Source organism: Amblyraja radiata, chromosome 9, assembly GCF_010909765.2.
Source record: "Amblyraja radiata isolate CabotCenter1 chromosome 9, sAmbRad1.1.pri, whole genome shotgun sequence".
Lineage (NCBI taxonomy): Eukaryota > Metazoa > Chordata > Chondrichthyes > Rajiformes > Rajidae > Amblyraja > Amblyraja radiata.
In genome coordinates, this window is record NC_045964.1 from 46546136 (window position 1) to 46568970 (window position 22835).

Genomic DNA, 22835 nt, shown 5'->3' on the forward strand with positions numbered 1-22835 from the left:
TCTTCCCAGTGAACCCAAGATGCATTCGGGTTTTCTGGACTGATATGGGCTGTGTACAAATTACTGAGAGGGTTTCTTACTGGTTAATGCTTGGAACCCGAATTGGATAGGAAAGGGATATGGGCCAGATGCAGGTAGGTGGGACTAGCATAGATGGTGCATCTTGGTTGGCATGGGCACGTTGGGCTGAAGGGCCTATTTCTGTGCTCTGTGATTCTATGACTATGACAATGATGAACACATTATATATAATTTGATATGGAAGTGAAGATACAAAGTTGTTTTGGTCAGCTGATAATAAAATATTTCTGCCAGTCAAGTGACCCAAGAACTTTCAGATTTGGATTGGGCATGGAGACATGGGGATGTATAGCAGATGAACAGGTCCTTCAGCCACCTTGTCCATGCTCCTTAGTACCCATTTACACTGTTATCCATTTCCCTGCATTAGGTTCATAGCCTTCTATTCTTTGGCAATTCAAATACTTTTCAAATAGAAAGCATTCTATCGGGATGCATCACTGCTTGGTTTGGCAACAGTTCTGCCAAGACCACAAGAAATTGCAGGCTTGTGGATGTAGGCCAATCTGCCACGCAACCCAACCTCCCCACCATCCACTCCACCTATACTTCACGCTGCCTCGGGAAAGCAGCCAATACAATCGAGGACCTTTTTCACCTCAATTATTCCCTCTTCTCTCCTCTCCCATCAGGCAGAAGATACAAAAGCTTGAAAACATTTGTACCACCAGATTGAGGAACAGCTTCTTCCCCAACATTATTAGACGACTGAATAGTCCTCTCATACCCTTAGGTGTAGTCCTGATCTGCCAACTCACTTCATAGCAGACCTTTGACATTTTCCCTGTGTCTGTAATGGTACAATGCTGTAACACTATATTCTGCACCCTGGTATTTTTCTCCTTGCACTACCTGTGTCATTTGTGTATGGCTTGATTGTACTCATGTATATTAAGATTTGACTGGACAGCACACAAACAAACCTTTTCACTGTATCTCAGTATATATGACAATAAGCCAATTCCAATATTTTAAGCCAATTCCAATATTTGTCCAGATGCCTTGTAAATATCATTAGAGTATCTGCTTCCACCATCTTCTTAGACAGCACATTCCAGACTCCAGCCACTTACTGTGCGATTGCAAAGTTTGCAAATCCAAAAACTGCAGGTTTTGGAAATTAGAAATGAAAAATCAGGCAGCATCAGAGAGACACAGATAATGCTTCACGTCCAAAGTTCTGACAAGGGTCCTCCTAAAATATTAACCCTGTTTTTGTCCACGTTCACTGCCCAACTTTTTTAAAATTCTTGATTGTTCAGGAAGACCCTGCATGGATTTGTAAGGGGTCTCTGCTGGGCTTGATTGATCCTGATTTACTCTGATTTCTAAGCTCTTCAAAAGCTCTCTCTAAACTCGAGAAAAGGCATTTGATATAAACTCCTTATAAGATACTGTCACAGTATTGAACCTCATGATACTGAAGGTAAATTATTGACTTGCCTACGATATTGTGGCATGTGAGGTCTGTCATGTGTATGGATTTCTCCATCTGGTTCAATTGGCTCCCCACAATGTTTGTATCTCAGTGTAACTTTTTCACCAGTGAAATATATTTTTCTACTGACAATTCTGTGCATGCTGACAGTGCATTGCACAAGCCAAACATTCCACTTGCATGCAGAGATCCCATGCTCTCCAATGTGTAACCAGATTAAACGTGTCAGTACTACAACATATCGAAGGTATTGAAAGGTGATGCCTCAAAAAAGCAGCCGATATCAAAGTCCCATGCCACACTCTCATCTCTCTACTCTCATTGGGAAGAAAGGAATGGAGCCTGAAAAAACATGACCTCCAGGTTCAAGAACAGCTTCTTCGCATCTACAACTATTGTTATAGCCCTGTCCCACGGTACGAGTTCATTCCAAGAGCTCTCCCAAGTTTAAAAAAAATCAAACTCGTGGTAAGCACGGAGAATGAACGTAGCGGGTACTTCGGAGCTCGGGGACGTCTCTTAGCGCTAACGGCAGGTACTCGGGAAGACTCGTTAAGGGCAGGTAAGCTTGGGAAGACTCGTGAAGATTTTTCAACATGATGAAAAATGTCCACGAGAGCCTGGATTACTGACGAGTGGCCATTATCGTAAATCTCCGAGTTCGAATCAGGGCAAACTCGGGGAGAGCTCTTGGAATGAACTCGTACCGTGGAACAGGGGTTTTAGGCTGTACACTGCCTGTACACTCCTGAACACTGCACAACACTAACTTCAGCAACTATGATCTTCGTTAGACTGTGCCTTTAGTTGCACTACGGACATTGATTGTTGCACTGTTATGGTTACCTAGTATGACAGTTATTCATTTATTTTATTGTTGATTATTATATATTTATTATCTGAATGTTATTGCATTTACAGGCTTGCATTTACAGGCTTACTGAAGCGAATAAGCATTTCATAGTTCCATTGCTGGTACCTTTGACAATTAAATACTCGTGACTCTTGAACTCACTGCAAAAACGGACACTTCCTTTTACGAGGACTTTAGAACGAACAAGGTCACTTGATAGTTTAGTTGCACGCTTCCATCACTGACAGGAAGTTACTATCGCAGTTTAGTTAGTTTAGAGATACAAATGTAAGTGAATTCAGGTGCAGCCTGCGGTGACTTTAAAGGTCATCTACTGAATTAAACTAAATTGATAAGTATAATTTTCACAGACATATCCTCTTATAGATGCAACAGAATCTTAACTAATCCTTTCAGCACAGCAAACACACTATGATTAAGATCTGCCTGGGTACAAGCAATGTAAATAAAAGCATGTTGCAATGCATTTCTGTTGAACATCATGAGATAACAATGGTTTCACAATCTAGCTGGCAGATTTTACAGAGGGGAGAAAGGCGCTCAGCACCACACCCATTACAGTGCAGAGCTTATGTTCGTCACCGTTTCATCAATGTGCTACCAAGTCTGCATACAGTGGAGGAGATTCAAGTTCTCATATACAAAACTGGATTAGTCAGTCTGTAACTTTCTTACTGTCACTTCAACAAAGGATTGAATTCACAAATAAATGTCTAGAAATGAAAGTTTGTTCTTTTTGTTGCACTAAACAGACACTCGAATATTGTCATACCTCCCCCCCCCCCTTCTCTTTCCACTGACCACCCCACCACAGTACACACATGTATCTCACCCCATCACCCAGCCTCCCTGCTCCTTTCCCCTCCTCCGTAGGCTTATCTCCTTTTCGGATTTCCCTTTTATTCCCCTAGTCTTTCCCCTCTCCCCCTATCTTCTTTCACCCATAACACTCCTTCCAGCTTTACATTTCACTACTCTTCTCTCCTTATATTTAAGAGGGAGTTAGATGTGGCCCTTGTGGCTAAAGGGATCAGGGGGTATGGAGAGAAGGCAGGTACGGGATACTGAGTTGGATGATCAGCCATGACCATGTTGAATGGCGGTGCAGGCTTGAACGGCCGAATGGCCTACTCCTGCACCTATTTTCTATGTTTCTATGTCTATGTTTATCTAAAACCCTTCTGTCCCCATTTCACCTCTAGCCTTTGTCACTTTCCCCATGCATTTGCCACCCCTCCCTCACCTATACAGGCTTTGTCCCACCTCCTCCTTTCTTTTTCAGCTTTCTCACCCCTTATCCATCAGTCTGAAGAAGGGAGACACAAAAAGCTGGAGTAACTTAGCGGGACAGGCAGCATCTCTGGAGAGAAGGAATGGGTGACGTTTCGGGTCGAGACCCTTCTTCAGACGGTCTATCTTCAGTTTAAACCAGCATCTGCAGTTCCTTCTTACATATTTAGCCTGAAGAAGTGTCCTGACCCGAAACGTTGTCTGTTCATTCCCTCCACAAGATTCCAGCTTCTGCAGTTCATTGTGTCTCCATTTTACTGCATGTAAGGCTAGTGTCTAATTTGTTGACCAGCAAAAACAGTGGGAATGTGGGAGAAACCCCCTAAATAAAATCATAAAGATGAATTTGAAGTGAATCATTTGCAAAGATTTTAAGTGCTTTTTTTTCAGTGCAGAATTCACAGTTGCTGTGTTTCTGGGAAGTGAGTCACCCCATAAAGAACATTCTTTATGACAGCCACATTGCAGCAGCACACAAAACTGCCACATAAACACCAGAAAAAAAGGGAAGATAGTGGAAAGCACCACTCTGCTGTGGCTGGGTACCCACATGCACAGAGCCCCGGTAAGGAGCTCAGAAAAATGCCAGTTATACCTGTATCCAGTGAGAACCCTTTCACCGGTGTCTCATTGCCAACATGCTGCAGAGTTTGTTTTTCATTTAATGGTGAGTGAAAAATGTAGGTCCTAGATGGCACCATTAGTAGCCAGTTTCAGTAAACACAGACATGCTGCTGTGTAATGTATGGCCTCACAGAATGTCCATTTTCAGCCTGAAATATTGCATCCAGAGTTTAGTTAACTCTAGAGATACAGCATGATTTAGATTTAGGTTGTATTTAGGTTTATTTTTGTCACACATACTGAGGTACAGTGAAAAGCTTTCTTTTGCATGCTACCCAAATAGATCAGATATACTGTACATAGATACATTCAGTTCAAACTAAAGTACAATAGATAGCAGAAGATGCAGAATATAATTCTCACCAATGTAACACATTGCAGTGCATCAGTTCCTTGGACACGGTTCAATGGCCTCAATGGGATAGGGGTGAATTGAACCATAACATAGCTTATGGAAACAGACCCCTCAGCAAAAAGAGTCTACGCCGACCATCATTCACCCACACACACACACACACACACACAAAGTTCTCTGTTATTTTGTGGCATTTTTGCACCCCCTCCCTACATCTTTGCAGCAGTTTACAGAGGCCAATTAATTTACAATCCCACACAAATACAGGATGTAGAAGAAAAATGGTGCACCCAAAAGAAACCCACGTGCTCACAGAGAGAACGTGCAAATCCACACAGACAGCTCCCGAGGTCAGGGTCGAATCCGGGACTCTGGCATTGTGAGGCAGCAGCCCTATCAGCCATGCCACTGTCAAATCTCTTGATGATTTCTAAATTATCAAAAAAAGATTGTAATTGCAAACTAACTTGCGCAAAATCATTTACAAGGATGTTGCCAGGGCTCAAGGGATGAGCAATAGGCCGAGGTTGGGTAGGCTAGGTCTTCATTTCTTGGTGCGTAGGGGGCTGCGGGCTGATGTTATAAAGCTTATCAAATAATGAGGGGAATAGATAGGGTCAATACACAGTCGTTTTCCCAGGATAGTGGAAACAATAACTAGAGGGCATAGGTTTAAGGTGAGAGGGGAAAGATTTAATGGAACTTGACGCAACATTTTCACTCAGAGGGAGGTGGATATATGGATTGAGCTGCCAGAGGAAGTGGTTCAGGCAGATACAATTTAAAATAAATTTGGACAGGTACACAGATAGGAAAGGTTTAGAGGGATAAGGGCTAAATGCAGGTAAATGGGATGAGCTTAGATAGGCATCCTGGTCGGCATGGATGAGTTGGGCCAAAGGTCCTGTTACCATGTAGTACGACTCTACAACTCCATCTTAAAATCTAAACACAGGGATACAATTTAACACAGAACTCCAGTGATCTGGGTTCAATCCTGACCACCAGATTTGTCGGTGTGGAGTTTGCACATTCTCCTTGTGGCCACATGGTTTTCGCTCTTTGCAACCTAAAGATGACAGGTTAAAAGGTTTTTGGGCCTATGGAAATTGCCCCAAGTGCAGGTGGATGGCAGGAGGATAGCAGTAGAATTAATGGACATGTGAGAAAGGGTGGGCTTTGGACTAATTAGAAATGCTCTGATAGCCAGTGAAGACTTGATGGGCCAAACATGCCCACACCAGCCAACAGGTTCCAGCCACACTAGTCCCACCTGCCTGAGTTTAGCCCATACCCCTCCAAACCTGTCCTATCCATGTACCGGTCTACCTGTTTCTTAAACATTGGGATAATCCCAGCCTCAACTACCTCTCTGGCAGCTTGTTCCATACACCCACCACCCTTTGTGTGAAAAAGTTACCTCTCTGATTCCTAATAAATCTTTTCCCCTTCACCTTAAACCCATGTCTGATCCACGATTCACATACTCTGGGCAAGAGACTGTGTATCTACCCAATCTACTCCTCTCATGATTTTACACACTCATGATTTTCTGCCAAAAGGTAGATTAAAAATATTTGCATTTCAATGGAATAGCCTTTCATTTGAGCTTGTGCTGTTTGGTGATCGGTACGTACCAATCCTCTCTCGGTGCAGGCTACATCCAACGTCTGGGAACTGAGTTTATCTGTGTGGCTTTTTTTTTTTAATGACATGACAGGAAAAGGAAGCTGAAATCTAAAAGTGTTGTTGTTTGAAAAAGGAGCAGATTGGGTGTAAAACATGAGCACAAACACAACCATCATCTAATGAAAACGCCCAACTTCTTACCTTTTAACAAGTAATGCCATCATTGAACTTTGCCATAACAGATTGCTAAAACTGCTTGAGTCTGAAATCTCACCAACTGCTGATGGCGACCTTAGGGAATTGTGTGAGGATTGTTTTTAGTTGTTGGAAATAAGATGAGACGAACACCTGTGAAGAATATTCACTGGGGTACTGATTGCTTGAATTAATTCCCCATTCCTCCATTACATGCTGTGATTAGATAATTAAGTACTAATTAAACAATAATCATACTCAATTATATACATAGAAGGTTGCTGCTTGCTTTTCCTATTGACTGTGTTAAATTATAATAGGGTTGGGGCGGTGTATAATTGTGAAGATAATGTTTTTTTGATCAGTATCAGTCAACATAAGTATTGGTCAGGGGAGACACAAGGTCTGAAGAAGGGTTTCGGCCCGAGACGTTGTCTATTTCCTTCGCTCCATCGATGCTGCCTCACCCGCTGAGTTTCTCCAGCATTTTTGTCTACCAGCAACTACGGATGCTGGTTTATAAATAAAGACACAAAGTGATGGAGTAACTCATTGGGTCAGGCAGCATCTCTGCAGAACATGGATCGGTAATGTTTCGAATCTGTGGAGAAATGGTTTCTTCATTTGAATGTAAACACTTTCCATAAAAAACAGAATATCTTCAATTAAAAAGGGTCGGTGTGGAATTTTAGATTTTCCAGCCCCACTTCAGGCTTTTCATTGAGGCGTGACTATAAAAAGGATTCAATATTTTCCTGTGTAAGTGGATATAACCTAATCCAAAAACATAAAAGTGCTGAATTCTGCTGCTTGTAGGTTGAGTGGTTATCTGTTCAGCTCAATGCAAGGACATTAGGTGTTGCAATTATTGTGGAGCTGCACTTGTACAGTGGAGATTCACTTGTCATATGTATCGACACCAGAATAATGACGGTCTTACTTGCTACAGCTTAACAGGCCTGTTAATGCAATAACATCCAGATAAACATATAATAATCAAGAACACAATAATTATTAACTGTAATACTAGGTAACCATGATACTGCAAATCTGAAGACCATAGTGCAACTAACGTCAGCCCATAGACGATCATAGTTGATAAGGTTAGTGTTGTGCAGTGTTCAGTGTGCAGTGATGGCTGCTGGGAAGAAGCTGTTCTTGAACCTGGAGGTCATGGTTTACAGGCTTTTTCCTCTACCTTCTTCCCAAGGATAGTAGTGAGATGAGAGCATGGCCAGGGTATGTGGGTCTTTGATGATATTAGCTGCATTTTTGAGGCAGCGTGTCGAGTAGACCCCTTCAATGGTGGGGAGGTCTGTACCTGTGATGGACAAGGTAATGTCCACCACTCTCTGTCATCTCCTTCATTCCTGGGCAGTGACAATGTTGAGCCAGGATGTGATGCAACTGGTCAGTATGCTCCCTGTTGTATACCTGTAGAAGTTTGATTGAGTATTTGTCATCATACCAAATCTCCTCAATCGTCTAAGGAAGTAGAAGCATTGATGAGCTTTGTTAATGGTTGCATCTATGTGCTGGGCCTCATCAACTATGATCTTCATTTGTCAAGGAAAAGCATTCAGACATTTAATAAGCCACAGAAGATGGTCAGCAAAATGGAACAGCATTCCATTCGTGTAATAATAACACCCTTTTCACATTAATGGAAACTATTGTAAGCCTATTATATTCCAGAGACTGATGTTTCAATTTTTAAATCTATCATAAATGATGTGTGATTTGTGCCTGGGTCCTGGTGTAAATAACAGTGGGCTGATGGCAAAGGAAATGTTCTGGATTTCTTATTTTTAGTGAATTTTGTGATTTCCTGTTGCAACATTTACAATTGGACCAAGACTGAAACACATAGCGACACAGGGCACTGAAACAAATAACTAAATAGTTTTTTGGGAACATTTCAGAATTATTTCATTCAATTAAAAAAATCAAATTGTTTCCAAAAAGAGGTGAGATGAAATGAAAGATGAAATGAAAAGTGAAAGATATCTTGGGAGTCACAGTGCTTTCATTCTAGTGATAAACATTATCACAGGTACTGACCTCCCCACCATCAAAGTGGTCTACAGGAGGCACTGCCTCAAAAAGGCAGCCAATATCATCAAAGACCCACACCACCCAGGGCACTTTCTCACTACTATCAGCGGGAAGGTGGTACAGGAGCCTAAAAATCATGACCTTAAGATTCAAGAACAGCTTCTTCCCATCAGTGATCAGGCTCTTAAAAACTGCACCGTAACCTCAGCGACTATAATTTTCAATTGACCGTGTCTTTGGTTCTATGACTATTATGGTTATCCAGAATTACCATTATAAAAAAATGTTGTATTATTGGTTATTGAATAATTATCTGTGTTATTGCATTTATAGGCCTGATAAGCTGCAACAAGTAAGAATTTCATCGTTGCATTATCGGCATTACCTGGCAGAAAACGCTCTTGACTCTCCACAACCAACCAGTGAGCATTCTCCACAGTATAACAATTCCAAATAATAGTTCACAGTTCATCCAAAATAGGCTTAAGTAACCCCAACACATGATACAAGAGATTGCAATTGCTGAAATCTTGAGCAAAGCACAAAGTTCTACAGATACTCAGGCAGCATCTGTGGAGGGAATGGACAGACAACGTTTCATTTCGGGACCCTTCTTCAGAGTTCTAAACCACAATCAATGTGATGATTGTTGAAAGCTTCTATTGCCTTGTTATTACGTGCAAAATTACATTTAACAATAAACCAAATAACACAATTGAAATTATCATTCTTTGGGTCAGAGAAAAATACTGCCTCTAACATTTGTCTGCTCTTATTCAATTCCAATTTTATAAAGAGTGAGGGGGGTCTAACTAATCCTGGCATGATCCCTACTTCTCCCCACGTGAAGCTGAGGATGGGAGAGGATGGTATATTGTCAACCGATGGTATACTTGCACTTGCAGTCACCAGGTTTTCAATAGAGGATGTATGCTGCTTAGTCATGGCACCTGTCAGCTGGAGGGAGGATTTGCTTCTCAATATTTCTCACTGGCAGCTGGAACTTTATTGAAAGCTAAAATTTCTTCTTGTGCAAACATATTCCTCCTAGAAATCAAGATGTTAAAAAATGTTGCCGCTGAGCTGGTGACACAGAAGGCAAGCTTATGATCTCTTCCACACATACTGGGATTCGCAGTCCCCAGTAGGGAGGGAAAGAAAATCAAAAGGCCTGTCACTGCAAGAGTTCTTGTGTACCTTCTTGTAGCCTGCGTGAGAACAACCTTCAGCCAGAGCTTGAATGAAGTCACTCCTCTGTTCAACCACCATGAGCTAAACACTTTGCCATCACCACCTTCACACAGTTTATTCAGGCAGACACAATACGTTTATTAGCACCGTTATCCAATGAAAGAGGAATCATCTTTAAGTACTTGCCTAAATCATTTATTGAATTTAGAAGCTTTCCAGTTGTACAACACATTTCCAATGGAACAATGAAGTGGAGGAAAGGGGTTACATCCGGGTATTAAAAAATACAAAGTGCTGGAGTAACACAATGGGTCAGGCAGCACCTCTGGAGAACATGGGCAGACAATGTTTCGAGTTGGGAACCTTCTTCAAACCTGAAATGTCGTCTATCCATGTTCTCTCGAGATGCTGCCTGATCTGCTGAGTTACTCCAGCACTTGGTGTGGTTATTGGTAAACCAGCATCTGCAGTTCCTTGTATCTACATCCATAAATCTGGCATATTTGAAACACACATGTAACTGTTTGTAAGTATTGATCAGGTCCAGCTTTGATTGGGGCATATGCTGATGTGCCCACATGTACAACAACAATAATAGGATTGAGCACTGAATAAAATGTAAATGTAAATTGTGAAAAGTGTGCAGCTGAACTGGTATCACTTATTGTACAAGCGCAGTGTCAGAACCCCACCCCACACAAAGTCCCCATGCAGAATAGGGTATGTTGTTAGAAACAGTATTTCAACTAGTTGGTTGACACTAAATCAGTAATAATTAATCTATATTTCCAGCTCAGCAGTCAGTAATGACTTATTAGAACAACATTCATGTTGCACCTTGTTCCTGATTACTACAACACCAGCCTGATTATTGAAAGTCATACAAAAACAAACAACCCTTCAGCCCAACTCATCGAGCCCATATCCCTCTGAGCCTTGTGTTCAAGAAGGAACTGCAGATGCTGGAAAATCGAAGGTACACAAAAATGCTGGAGAAACTCAGCGGGTGCAGCAGCATCTATGGAGCGAAGGAAATAGGACCTATTTCCTTCGCTCCATAGATGCTGCTGCACCCGCTGAGTTTCTCCAGCATTTTTGTGTCCCTCTGAACCTTTCCCATCTACCTGTCCAAATGCCTTTCAAACGTTATTATTGTACCTGTCTCAACTATCTCCTCTGGCTACTTGTTCCATATGCCAACCGTCCTCTATGTGAAAAACATTACTCCCTCAGGTTCCTATTAAATCTTTCCCTTCTCACCTTACACCTAAGCCTGATCATCTAGGGTTACTGTCCAGCTCAGAACTTTTCTGCATCCAGCTTTCTGGCTTCTAATTGTCTGAGGTGCAGTTTAACTTGTGCAAGCAGCCTACTGACCTTTGCTGAGTGGATCTCGACAATACTGGTCGATAAACTATGAAACTATGTCCACATAGTGGAACTTTCTAGCTCCCAGTAGTATAATTTACAAACCGCATTATATGTCTAAAATACAAAATACCTGGAGTTCATCATTTGTCTATTTCTATGCACGTTTTAAAATTCTACTAAAATGTGAACATCATTCTACTCATTCAATTCCACAAGATTCAAGTGGAACAACATATCTAAAACCAGTCAAACTTTTTCACTTTTTGTTCTGCTGCCAGATTCATTTTCTTGTGCGTTGATAGATTAATTAAATATCATATTTTTATCAGGCACTGCACCAGGCACTTTTATTGTAATTAATTTCAGATTATTCCTGTGCAAGACCTTAAAGTAATTTCAGCCTAATGTTCTGAAACATTGCTCCAAGTTAGTCAGCAACTTTTGCAGGATTTCTACCGTTGTAACATATCTCACGATGGCGCAGCAGTAGAGTTGCTGCCTTACAGCGCTTAGAACGCCAGAGACCTGGGTTCGATTCCGACTACGGATGCTGTCTGTACGGAGCTTGTACGTTCTCCCCGTGGCCGCGTGGGTTTTCTCTGAGTGCTTCGGTTTCCTCCTACCCGCCAAAGCCGTACAGGTTTGTAGGTATACATGTAAATTATTCCTAGTGTATGTAGGATAGTGTTAAGGTGCGGTCGCTGGTCAGTGTGGACTTGGTGGGCCGAAGGGCCTGTTTCTGCGCTCTATCACTAAACTAAACTAAACTATTGCTTCATTAGTGACAGTAATAACTCAAATATTTTCAACATCAGCTGTTCCTGAAATAACGCCTCTAAAAAACTGAGTAATCGTGCTTTGCTTAAACTGAGAACATTTAATTCAAGTTACCCAATCATAATACCATTAACATCCTCTATTACCCTGACAAAACAGGAGATCTTGAATCTGAAAACATGAACTGAAACTCCCCCACAGTGGCTGCAATTATTTAAAGACTGCTGATAATTGAGAACTCAGCACAACTATGGTCAGGAAGTTGGGATGTGGAAGCTGAGAGGAAGAAATTATTGTAAATGGGTGTTTTATTTCTGATCCCTGGAAGCCAAGATTGTGTAGAATCAAGACATTCAGGAACAATTTGGGCATAACAACATGGACAAATCTAAACTGTTCTAAACTGTCATGTATGTAGGAGTATGTAGAAGTGAAAACAAATGTCTGGATGGGTGAAACTTGATTGTATTTCTAAGATAGACACAAAATGCCAGAGTAACTCAGCGGGACAGGCAGCATCTCTGGAGAGAAGGAATGGGTGACGTTTTGGGTCGAGACCCTTCTTTAGACTGAGGGTCAAGGGAGAGTGTCTAGAGATATGGATGGGTATGATGTGAAATCGACAGATCAAAGCAGATGATGATTTGTTTCAGATGATCCACTGCTTTGTTCTGTCGTTTTCACACCTTATCCTTCCATATCTCTAGACTCCCTCTCCCCTGACTCTCAGTCTGAAGAAGGGCCCGACCCAAAACGTCACCCATTCCACCTCTCCAAAGATTCTGCATAACCCACTGAGTTACTCCAGCATTTTGTGTCTATCTTCGGTGTAAACCAGCATCTGCAGTTTCTTCCTACACGTTGATTGTACAGCTTGTGGAACCAGGAAGAGTGGGTGTCTCTCCACAAAGCCATCAACTTACTTCATCTGATCTTCACAATTGCTTAATCACTGCCCTTGTCATCACAATCCCACTCTCTTCCCAAAGTCCAACATTAAATCCTCACATTTAGCCCCCAAAATAAAGATTTTTCCAGAGTTGATCTGCAGTCGAAGAAAAACCACCAATGGAGACATTTTTGACCTGAACAAGATTCAAATGGAACAAACCTATGACCAAAAGAACATTTTCACTTTTTTCTCTGCTGCCTAAATCATTTTCTTGTGTGTTGATAAAATCATTAAATATCATATTTTTTCAGGCACTGAACAGGCACTTTCGTGCAATGAATTTCTGATTATTCCTGTAGGTAAGACCTTAAAATGATGTCAGCCTAATGTTCTGAAATATTGCTCCTAGTTAGCCAGCAACTATTACAGGAGTAACATTGTAACATGTCTAGTTATATCACAGTAATATCTTAATTCATGTATGAAAGCTAATTTTGACTCCTGTATTTTACACATATTTGTTTTACATACAGGGTTGAGGGAGGCACTGGTAGAGCTGCTGCCTCACAGTGCAAGAGACCCCAGACCTCAGCTGCTCTCTTTGTGGAGCTTGCACGTTCTCCCTGTGACTGCGTGGGTTTCCTCAGGTTATTCCGGTTTCATCCCACATCCCAAAGACATGCGGGTTTGTAGATTAAGTGGCCTTTGTGCATTGCCCTTGGTATGTAGGGAGTGCCTGTGAAAGTGGGATTACATGCTGTCTCTCTAAACTAAGTTACCCCAGCACTTTGTGTCCTGAACTAAAGTAGATTTGATTTGTCCAAAACTGTCACATGCTGTTATGCCCACCTTGTCCCTGGATGCCTATGACTATTGACTCTACACAATCACTACATTGTAGCTGGTAATGATGATAACAATGAGATATGGTGGTGCCAGTCTCCACAGTGCTGTGGTGTGTTGGTCCCTCCTCATCCAGTGTAAAGGCAACATTAGAACTTGTATAAATCGACTATTGTGGGTGTTTATGATTCAATGCAAACACTTGGGGCTCATTTATTTATCTGCAGAATATGACCCATTGTGGCACAATGAAAAGGCATTCACGGATGGATATCCACAACAAGCCTAGCCTTCTTGTGGCAATGAAAGAAGCTCTTCAGCTCGATTGTTGGACTCACAATTCAGTCAAACAATATGACGTGTAGGATTAAATCAATGCCTCATGTTGGTGATTTGGTAATCCAATCCAGCTATCATCAGGAAAGTAACGACTGACAGTAGGCAAAACTAAACTGACTAGTTGCAATGTTATTGAAGTCAGCTGCCTGTGAATTTCAGTAACCTCTTCATCTAATGGATTGGAGTAAGCCTGAAATTCGACTGGACTTTCAGTTCCATTTCTGTACCCGATTGGGAGGACCCAACATGAATTCCTATGGGTTGTTATCTCTCAGAGTCTTTTCCGTGTATAATTTCCCAAAAGATTCCCCTTTGCGCAACAGTTACATTCCCTGGTGCACATTAAACTTGAAAATAGAACGGATTGATTAAAACGATAAAAGCCAATTAGCCATTTAAAAACAGAAGTCTTCATTAATTAGCTGGTTTGCAATACTTCCTGTTAATTCATTCAATTATTTGGGTAACGTTCTTCACATCAGTTCAATGGAATTTGCCATTCAATGTTTAAAAATTGCATTCACCTCATTGGGCACTTTAGATGTGCAAATCCAGTCAAGTAATCAGAACTGGCTTATTGATCAATATTTCCCAATAATCAATGCAAACTTGACCATTATCTAAATGGTGGCCGACTAGGAAAAGGGGAGATGCAGCGAGACCTGGGTGTCATGGTACACCAGTCATTGAAAGTAGGCATGCAGGTGCAGCAGGCAGTGAAGAAAGCGAATGGTATGTTAGCTTTCATAGCAAAAGGATTTGAGTATAGGAGCAGGGAGGTTCTACTGCAGTTGTACAGGGTCTTGGTGAGACCACACCTGGAGTATTGCGTACAGTTTTGGTCTCCAAATCGGAGGAAGGACATTATTGCCACAGAGGGAGTGCAGAGAAGGTTCACCAGACTGATTCCTGGGATGTCAGGACTGTCTTATGAAGAAAGACTGGATAGACTTGGTTTATACTCTCTAGAATTTAGGAGATTGAGAGGGGATCTTATAGAAACTTATAAAATTCTTAAGGGGTTGGACAGGCTAGATGCAGGAAGATTGCTCCCGATGTTGGGGAAGTCCAGGACAAGGGGTCACAGCTTAAGGATAAGGGGGAAATCCTTTAAAACCGAGATGAGAAGAACTTTTTTCACACAGAGAGTGGTGAATCTCTGGAACTCTCTGCCACAGAAGGTAGTCGAGGTCAGTTCATTGGCTATATTTAAGAGGGAGTTAGATGTGGCCCTTGTGGCTAAGGGGATCAGAGGGTATGGAGAGAAGGCAGGTACGGGATACTGAGTTGGATGATCAGCCATGATCATATTGAATGGCGGTGCAGGCTCGAAGGGCCGAATGGCCTACTCCTGCACCTAATTTCTATGTTTCTATGTTTCATTTCAAAACTATTTGTTCCTTAGAACTGCTAACATATCACAGGGCGTATGCTTTTAGAATTTAAAAAGGTGCCAACACAAAATGCAGTCACGATTCAATTTGAGTTAAGAAGAATTTTGAAGTAGCTACATTTTCTTCAATAAAATGGTGGAACGACAATGTAAGTAAGTCATGTGATTTAACGGTATGCAAAAATAGCATGTATAGTTCCTAATTAAATGCTATTAATGGGCAGTAAATCCTTATCTTTTTTTCTTTCTGACTGACGCACTCATGCATATTTTCTGCTATCATGAAAAAGCACTGGTCTATACAGCCATTCTCAACAGAAATGTGGTCTCAACAGCTTTCAAAAGTCATTTCAGTATTGCACATGCAATTTTATTCTATGCAACCTTCTATTGTTCGGGTATTTTGACTGTTAGTTTAGAGAATTGTTTTATAATAATCAATGCGAACTTGACCATGAAAAATATTTTTACAGAAAGATTCGGCAGCCTTCTCCCTGGTGTATGTAGCTGACAGAATAATATAGTTTGTGCCTGGGATCTTTAGCACAAGATTTTAAAAGCATTATGAAATGATGTGTTTCAAATTCTCCACCTGACTAAATGAATTACAGTGAAATCATTCAATCCTCAGTGAGAAAAACGAGGCAGCCTACACATTGTGTTATCCACAAGATTTCAGATTAAAGGCACTGGGTTTCACGAACATTTATCACAGATATAATTCCTAACAGATGTTGATAATATCAGGACTGTGAATGACAGGCACACATCTTGTCATTTCATCTAACAAGCCAAGTGTGCATTAAAACAAAATTAGATCAATCAATGATTTTTTTTGCAGTATAACATTAAAAGCAGTGAAGGAAAAGGTAAATTTACCTTTCACGATGAACTGAAGATATTCAGTCTCCTTTTCGTCAAATAGGTGGACTGTGGGGGAGAATCCAAGCTCAGCAGTTGTACAGCCAGCAACCCTGGGAGACCAGTCCACACCCAGCTTTGTCTTCAGTCATCACAGCCTACAGGAAGCAGCAGATCTCTCACTTCCTCCTCTTTCTGCCTGTTGTAACTTCCCCCTCTGCTCTCTCCCTCATTCAGCCCCTCTCCCCGTGTGCCTTGGCCACTCTCCTCCCCCCTCGACCTCTCAGTGTTCCTCGACAGAGACCCTACAGCACTCAATGGGGAATTCACTGGCTGACTTCTGAGCTTCTCGTGAAGTAACCAACAAAATTTGGTCTTAAGCTAAGCATGCAGCATGTTGGAAACATTCTGAGGATCTGCGCCCTTCCTGCCCACCAACAAACCCACCCCAGATGACTATCTACACCTCCTGTTAGCTGCTGTTGTGAAGGGGTTGTCTCCTAATTAAGGCGATCTGACCAGCAACCCCAGGAAAGGCAGTCCATGTGCAAAACCAGACCTATTGTACATTGGTGCCTGTCTACACCCAATCTCACTTCAACAATCCTCCTCTCGGCTGTGCAGTGTTTGTGTGAGGGGCGCAGTGGGCTGTAATAAAATGGATTTCCCTGGTGCTGCCATGGCAACTGTGAATGACTGATTTCCTGTGTTGTTTATGTTAATGTAGCAATACTGCTGTTGTTGTACAGCGGAGACAGGGGGGGAGAGAGAGAGAGAGAGAGAGAGAGAGAGAGCATTCAATAGTCAGAGTCTAATCCTTTCCAGAGAGAGGGAAAATAACAGAATCCCTTTCTTTCTTCCTGCATCCCGGGAGGTGTATAAGATCGTGAGTGGCATGGATAAAGCGAACACTCACAGTCTTTTTCCCAGGGTAGAGGATTCTAAGACTAGAAGGCATAGGCTTAAGGTGAGAGGAGAGATATTTAAGAGGAAGCACAGAGGCAACTTTTTCTCTCAGAGGCTAGACCATATCTGGAATAAGCTGCCAGAGGAAGTGAAAGAAGTGGATACAATTATGATTTTTAAAAGACATTTGGACAGATATTTGGATAGGAAGGGTTTAGATGGAGATGGGCTAAATAGAGGCAAATGGGACTAACCCTGTATGGTTACTTGGTAGGCATGAACAAGGATGGCTGCAGGGCCCAATTATGTGCTACACAGCTCCGTGACTCTATGACCCTCTATGACTTCAAACTCTGTTACAGTTCCATCTCTCGCCCTACCTTGATTAAACTTTTAAGCAGTTCTGTCTCAGAATTGTTTTACGTTGTCGAATCACAGATAGAATCCTGAAGCCTACATCCTATCTATGAATAAAATATATATGAATAAAATATAATGAGATATCAATCAATATACAATGAACAGTCAATAGTTTAGAACATTGCCCACAGTCCTTTTCTTTCGAAGGTGCCTTCATTCAGATGAGACATTAAACTGAGACCTTGTCTACCCGTTCAAATGGACAGTTGACACCAAAATTGAACACAGAGTTCTCCCGATGCTTTGACTGCATTCTCGTAATCTGTCCCATTTGCAAGAGTTAAGATTCATGAGTATTTAATTGCCATATGTACCTACATCGAAAAAGTGAAATTCTTACTTGCCGCAGTTTAACAGGCACGAAATACAATAACATCCAGATCACATATAATAATCAAAAATGCAATAAATATATAACAGTAATACTAGGTAACCATAATGCTGCAAAAACAAAGTCCGTAGTGCGACCAAAGACACGGTCCATAGAAGATCATAGTTGCTGAGGTTAGTGAGCTGAGCCTGATAGTTGCTGGAGCTTTACCCTTGAGAAAATTGTGTTTGTTATAGCAGAGGTACATATTTGGAATAGAGTCAGAGAGTCATATTTGTCCAAAATAAATTTGAAAAGTTGTAATTGTATCTGATTCTATAGCTTCCTCTGACAGCCTACCCTCTGAGTGAAAAGGTTGCCCCCGAGATCACTCATAAATCTCTCCCGTATCACCTTAAATCTATGTCCTAGAGTTTTAGAATTCTCCATCCTAGGAAATATCCTGTGAGTTTTCACTTTATCCATGCTCAAGATCTTGTACACTGAAGGTTATCCCTCAGCCTCCTATGCTTCAAGGAGTCCCAGGCTATCTAACCTTTCCCTGTAACTCAAGCCCACAAGCACAGGTGACATCCTGGTGAATCTCTTCTGCACCCTTTCCGACTTGAAGACATCCTTCCTGGGTGACCAGAACTGTTCAGAACTCCAGATCTGGTTACAACAATGACTTGTACAGCAGCACCACGATGTCCCAACTGTTGTACTCAATACCATTCCCATGAAAGCAAGCATGATGTATTGATATGTAGCTTGATAGAACTTTGGTCCATATTTGAATTGAATTGAATTGAATTGAATTGAATTGAATTGAATTGAATTGAATTTCTTTATTTGTCATTCAAAAACAAGTTTGAACAAAATGTTGTTGCCATGCAGTCAGAACAGTGAGAAAGCAACAAAACACACAATTAAACACAATTTAACACAAACATCCATCACAGTGACTCTCCTTCATACACCATCTCACTGTGATGGAAGGTAAAAAAAGTTGAGGCGATCGAAGCTCCCGATATTGAACCTCCTCCGGGCGATGAAAGATCACGCGGTCGATTTTAAGCTGCGCTGAGCGATGAAAGGCTCTGCGAACGGGCCGATTCAAGCCTTACGATTCTGCGTGGACGAAACTGCTGTTGCTGGAGCTCCCGAAAATCGGTCACCAACCATGGATCTGCGAGCTCCCAATGCCACAGTCCACAGGGCCCGCGGCCGAAGCCTCCGAAGTCGTGTCACAGCCGCAGCGCCACCACAGCCTCTAAAGTCAGCCAGCTCTGCGTTGGTAAGTCCACAGGCTCTGCGACCGGAGCCCTCAACGTCGATTCAAGTTGGAAGCTGCCAGCTCCTCGATGTTAGGCCGCAGCGTGAACGGAGATACGACAGGAACAAAAGTTTGCATCTCCGTTGAAGAAAGAGATTTTAAAAAGTTTCCCCCACCCCCCACATAATGCACAACTAAAAATAGACTATAACATACATCTAACATTAACAATAAGACAAAGAAGAAAAAAAAGACTGATGACTGTATGCATGCAGTTCTGATCACCCCATTACAGGCAGGATGTGGAGACTTTGATGTGCCAGATGATGCTGGGTTTAGCCGGTATTAGCTACAGGTTGAGGTCATACAGACTTTGATTGTTTTCTCTGGAATGCTGGCAGTTGTGAGGAGACCTGAAAGACGTGTATAAAATTATGAGAGCATAGATAGGGTAGACAGTCAGAACCTTTTATCCAGGCTGGAACTAACGAATACAAGAGGACAAAGCTTTAAGGTGAAAGGGGCAAAGTTTAAAGGAAATGTGTCGGGCAAGTATTTCCACACAGAGAGTGGTGGGTGCCAGGAACGACTGCTGGAGGTAGTGGTGGAGGCAGATTGGATTGTGCATTTAAGCAATGTTAGGTAGGCACATGGATATGCAGGGAATGGATGGATATGGTTTATGTGCAGGCAGATATGAATCAGTTTTGGCACTATATTTGGCACAGACATTGTGGGGCCAAGGATCTGTTTTTATGTTGTACAGTTCTATGCTTTATGTTCCACTGGATTTGAAAGGAAAGGTGTTATGACAAAACATTGAAGCTTATATCTCATATTTTTGCAGAAAGAGTGGAAAGAAGAGTTGTCCTCAGGGGGCAGTGGGTCACAGGAGAGCTCTTTAAAACATCTCGTTAGACGTTTACATCTAATGATGTACTTTTGTCGGCTGGACACTGTTGCTGTGTAGAGGGCCTGTCCCACTTGGCGATTTTTTCGGCGACTGCCAGCCAGCATCATTGATTGACGTATCAGGTTACCGAAAAAGTCGAGGTGTGATGCAGCGTGATGCGGTGTGACGCGGCATGCAGCGGCGTGATGACGTATTGACGCATGGTGTTTCCTCAAGTGTCGCAACATTTTTTTTGGTCGCTGCTGGATTTTGAAATGTTCAAAATCTTTTGGCGACCCTGATATGACGCCGGCAGACGCCGAAAAAAATCGCCATGTGGAACAGGACCTTAAGGGATGTGACTGCGTACTTGCTCAGATCAGGCTGCCGCAAACAACATAGAAACATAGAAAATAGGTGCAGGAGTAGGCCATTCGGCCCTTCGAGTCTGCACCACCAATCAATATGATCATGGCTGATCATCCAACTCAGTATCCTGCACCTGCCTCTCTCCATAACCCCCTGATCCCTTTAGCCACAAGGGCCACATCTAACTTCCTTTTAAATATAGCCAATGAACTGGCCTCAACTACCTTCTGTGGCAGAGAATTCCACAGATTCACCAATTAACACATATTCTATTTTTGTATGCGTTAAAGGGAAATAATTACTGTCCAAGTCACAGGAGGTAATTAAGTAGTTTTCTTCAAAATAGTTTCATGGGAATTATTTTCCCCCATCAGAGAGAGTAGATCAGGTCTTCATTTAGTATCAACTCTGAAAGACAGCTTGTGCCATGCTATTTGATATTGCTATTGGTTTTTTATTGGCATGAGTACCGAGATACTGTGAAAAGCTACATTTACGTGTTCTCCAGTCAAAACATGCTTTACATAAGTATAATCAAGCTATACACTAGAATAGCAGGTAGGGCAAAGAGAAAAATACCACTGTGCAGAATATCGTGTTACACAGAGAGAGAATGCAAGGTCCCCGGGGTTTCAAGCTTTAGTATCTTCTACCCGATGGAAGAGGGGAGAAGAGGGAATGACTGTGGGGAAAAAGGTCCTTGATTATGTTGGCTGCTTTCTAGAGGCAGTGTGAAGGGTAGATGGAGTTGATAGTGGAGAGTCTGGTCTGTGTGATGGACTGGGCTACATTTCTTGCGGTGCTGTGCAGTTGAAAAATGGCATTTCCCAGCATCTAATGCAGTAATAGCCTCTTCAGTTCAATTTACGTCACTTCATAAATTTGATCAGGAATCTCACACCATTTCAAGCTCATCTGACACCCATCAAGTGGTGTTATTCCACAGCTAGCTTTCTATTTGATACATTGAGAGAAAGCTAGACCTGTGAGTAACTACCATGGGGTGTAACTGTCATTCAACACATTCCTATGAGAACTGTGCAGGGTTGTGGACCCAACAAGTTCTCTTTACTTTTCTATATTCCAGGGGTCTTGAGCCAAGATATTGCCCACCCCACCCACAAATCTCACTCCTCCTCCCATTGCCCTTGGCCCTGACCATTCCAATCCCCAGTCTCCAGTGTACTCCACAACTATGTTCTACATACTATGTTCTATGTACTATGTTCTATGTTCTATGTTCTATGTACTATGTTCTATGTACTATGTTCTATGTTCTATGTTCTATGTTCTCTGTTCTATGTTCTACGTACTATGTTCTATGTACTATGTTTAGGTATGTTACAAAACTTACCTTCAGCGGCACTGCAGTTCTGTCACTGGCCGTGTGCGTGACTTTGGCGCCTTTGAGGGGGAGGGCGGGATTACAATGCCGTTTTCTCCTGCCTGTCGGAGATATATTTTCTCGGGCTACTACCTAATGCAAGTTTATATGGCATTTCCCTGCATCTAATGCAGTAATAGCCTCTTCAGTTCAATTTACGTCACTTCATAAATTTGATCGTTCCGACTGCCATTCTGTGAATTAAAAAAAAACTCGGGACAATTTAATCGCTGGAGTAAAATAAAAAGCGACTTTTAACGCCGTCAACGCCGACAACGGGACGGATCTCCCGTAGGGGACAAAACATAAGGCAAGTCGTTTATTTTACATATAAACCTGCTTCTTAGGATTACTTTAATCAAAATTTCATCAGCGAAAATGTGATTATGTAAATATACGAACCGGCAGTGTTTTTCCTGCCGATCTGGGGTTTAAATTCACCGCAAACCGCAACGTTCCAATCGATCTCATTCCACAAAATCTCACTTGCAAGATGATTAAAATGGCCATTAATTTACGGGAATTAAACACTAAATTCCTTCCATTTGGCCTATAAACTCATGACAATGAGATTTAAAAATCGTGGTGTATTGTGAATTCTTGTGTGAATGTTATTTGGACACTTAGGCTATTTAAAAATGTTAACATTTTCTTAAGAAATGGATAGATGTTTAGATCTAGTAATTTAATGTTGTAATTAGCTACAATTAGGTAACTATTAGGTAAAAATTATTTACCTATCTATAACGGACTTACAGCATATAATACAATAATATTAAAGTTCTGATCTTGAGAATATCACATTTTTGAATTTTCAATGCAGTCTGGTTGTTTATTACTATTTCCGTCACAACGGCCAATTTTGTAATTAGCTACAATTAGGTAACTAACTAATTTTATGCTTTAATTTCAGGTCATCCAAGTAAGATTGTTTTATATTGGTTTCAGAATGCTTCAATCTATGATAACTGAAAATTTCATTCAGTTCTCTTAATTTTTAAGAAAGTTATGAGCTTTTGACTGTCCTCGATCACAGCTTTTGTGTTATGTCAATAGAAAATCAATAGGGA

General features: G+C 41.6%; 1 protein-coding gene across 1 annotated transcript in view; it reads right to left on the minus strand.

Moving 5' to 3' along the window:
- The window catches only part of gng2 (G protein subunit gamma 2), a 54210-nt gene extending 37381 nt beyond the window's left edge, over positions 1-16829 (minus strand). Inside the window, exon 1 of the mRNA XM_033027330.1 lies at positions 16227-16829. The gene's annotated coding sequence lies outside the window, so the exon portion shown is untranslated. The remainder of the gene's footprint in view (positions 1-16226) is intronic.
- Positions 16830-22835: the final 6006 nt, after the last annotated feature.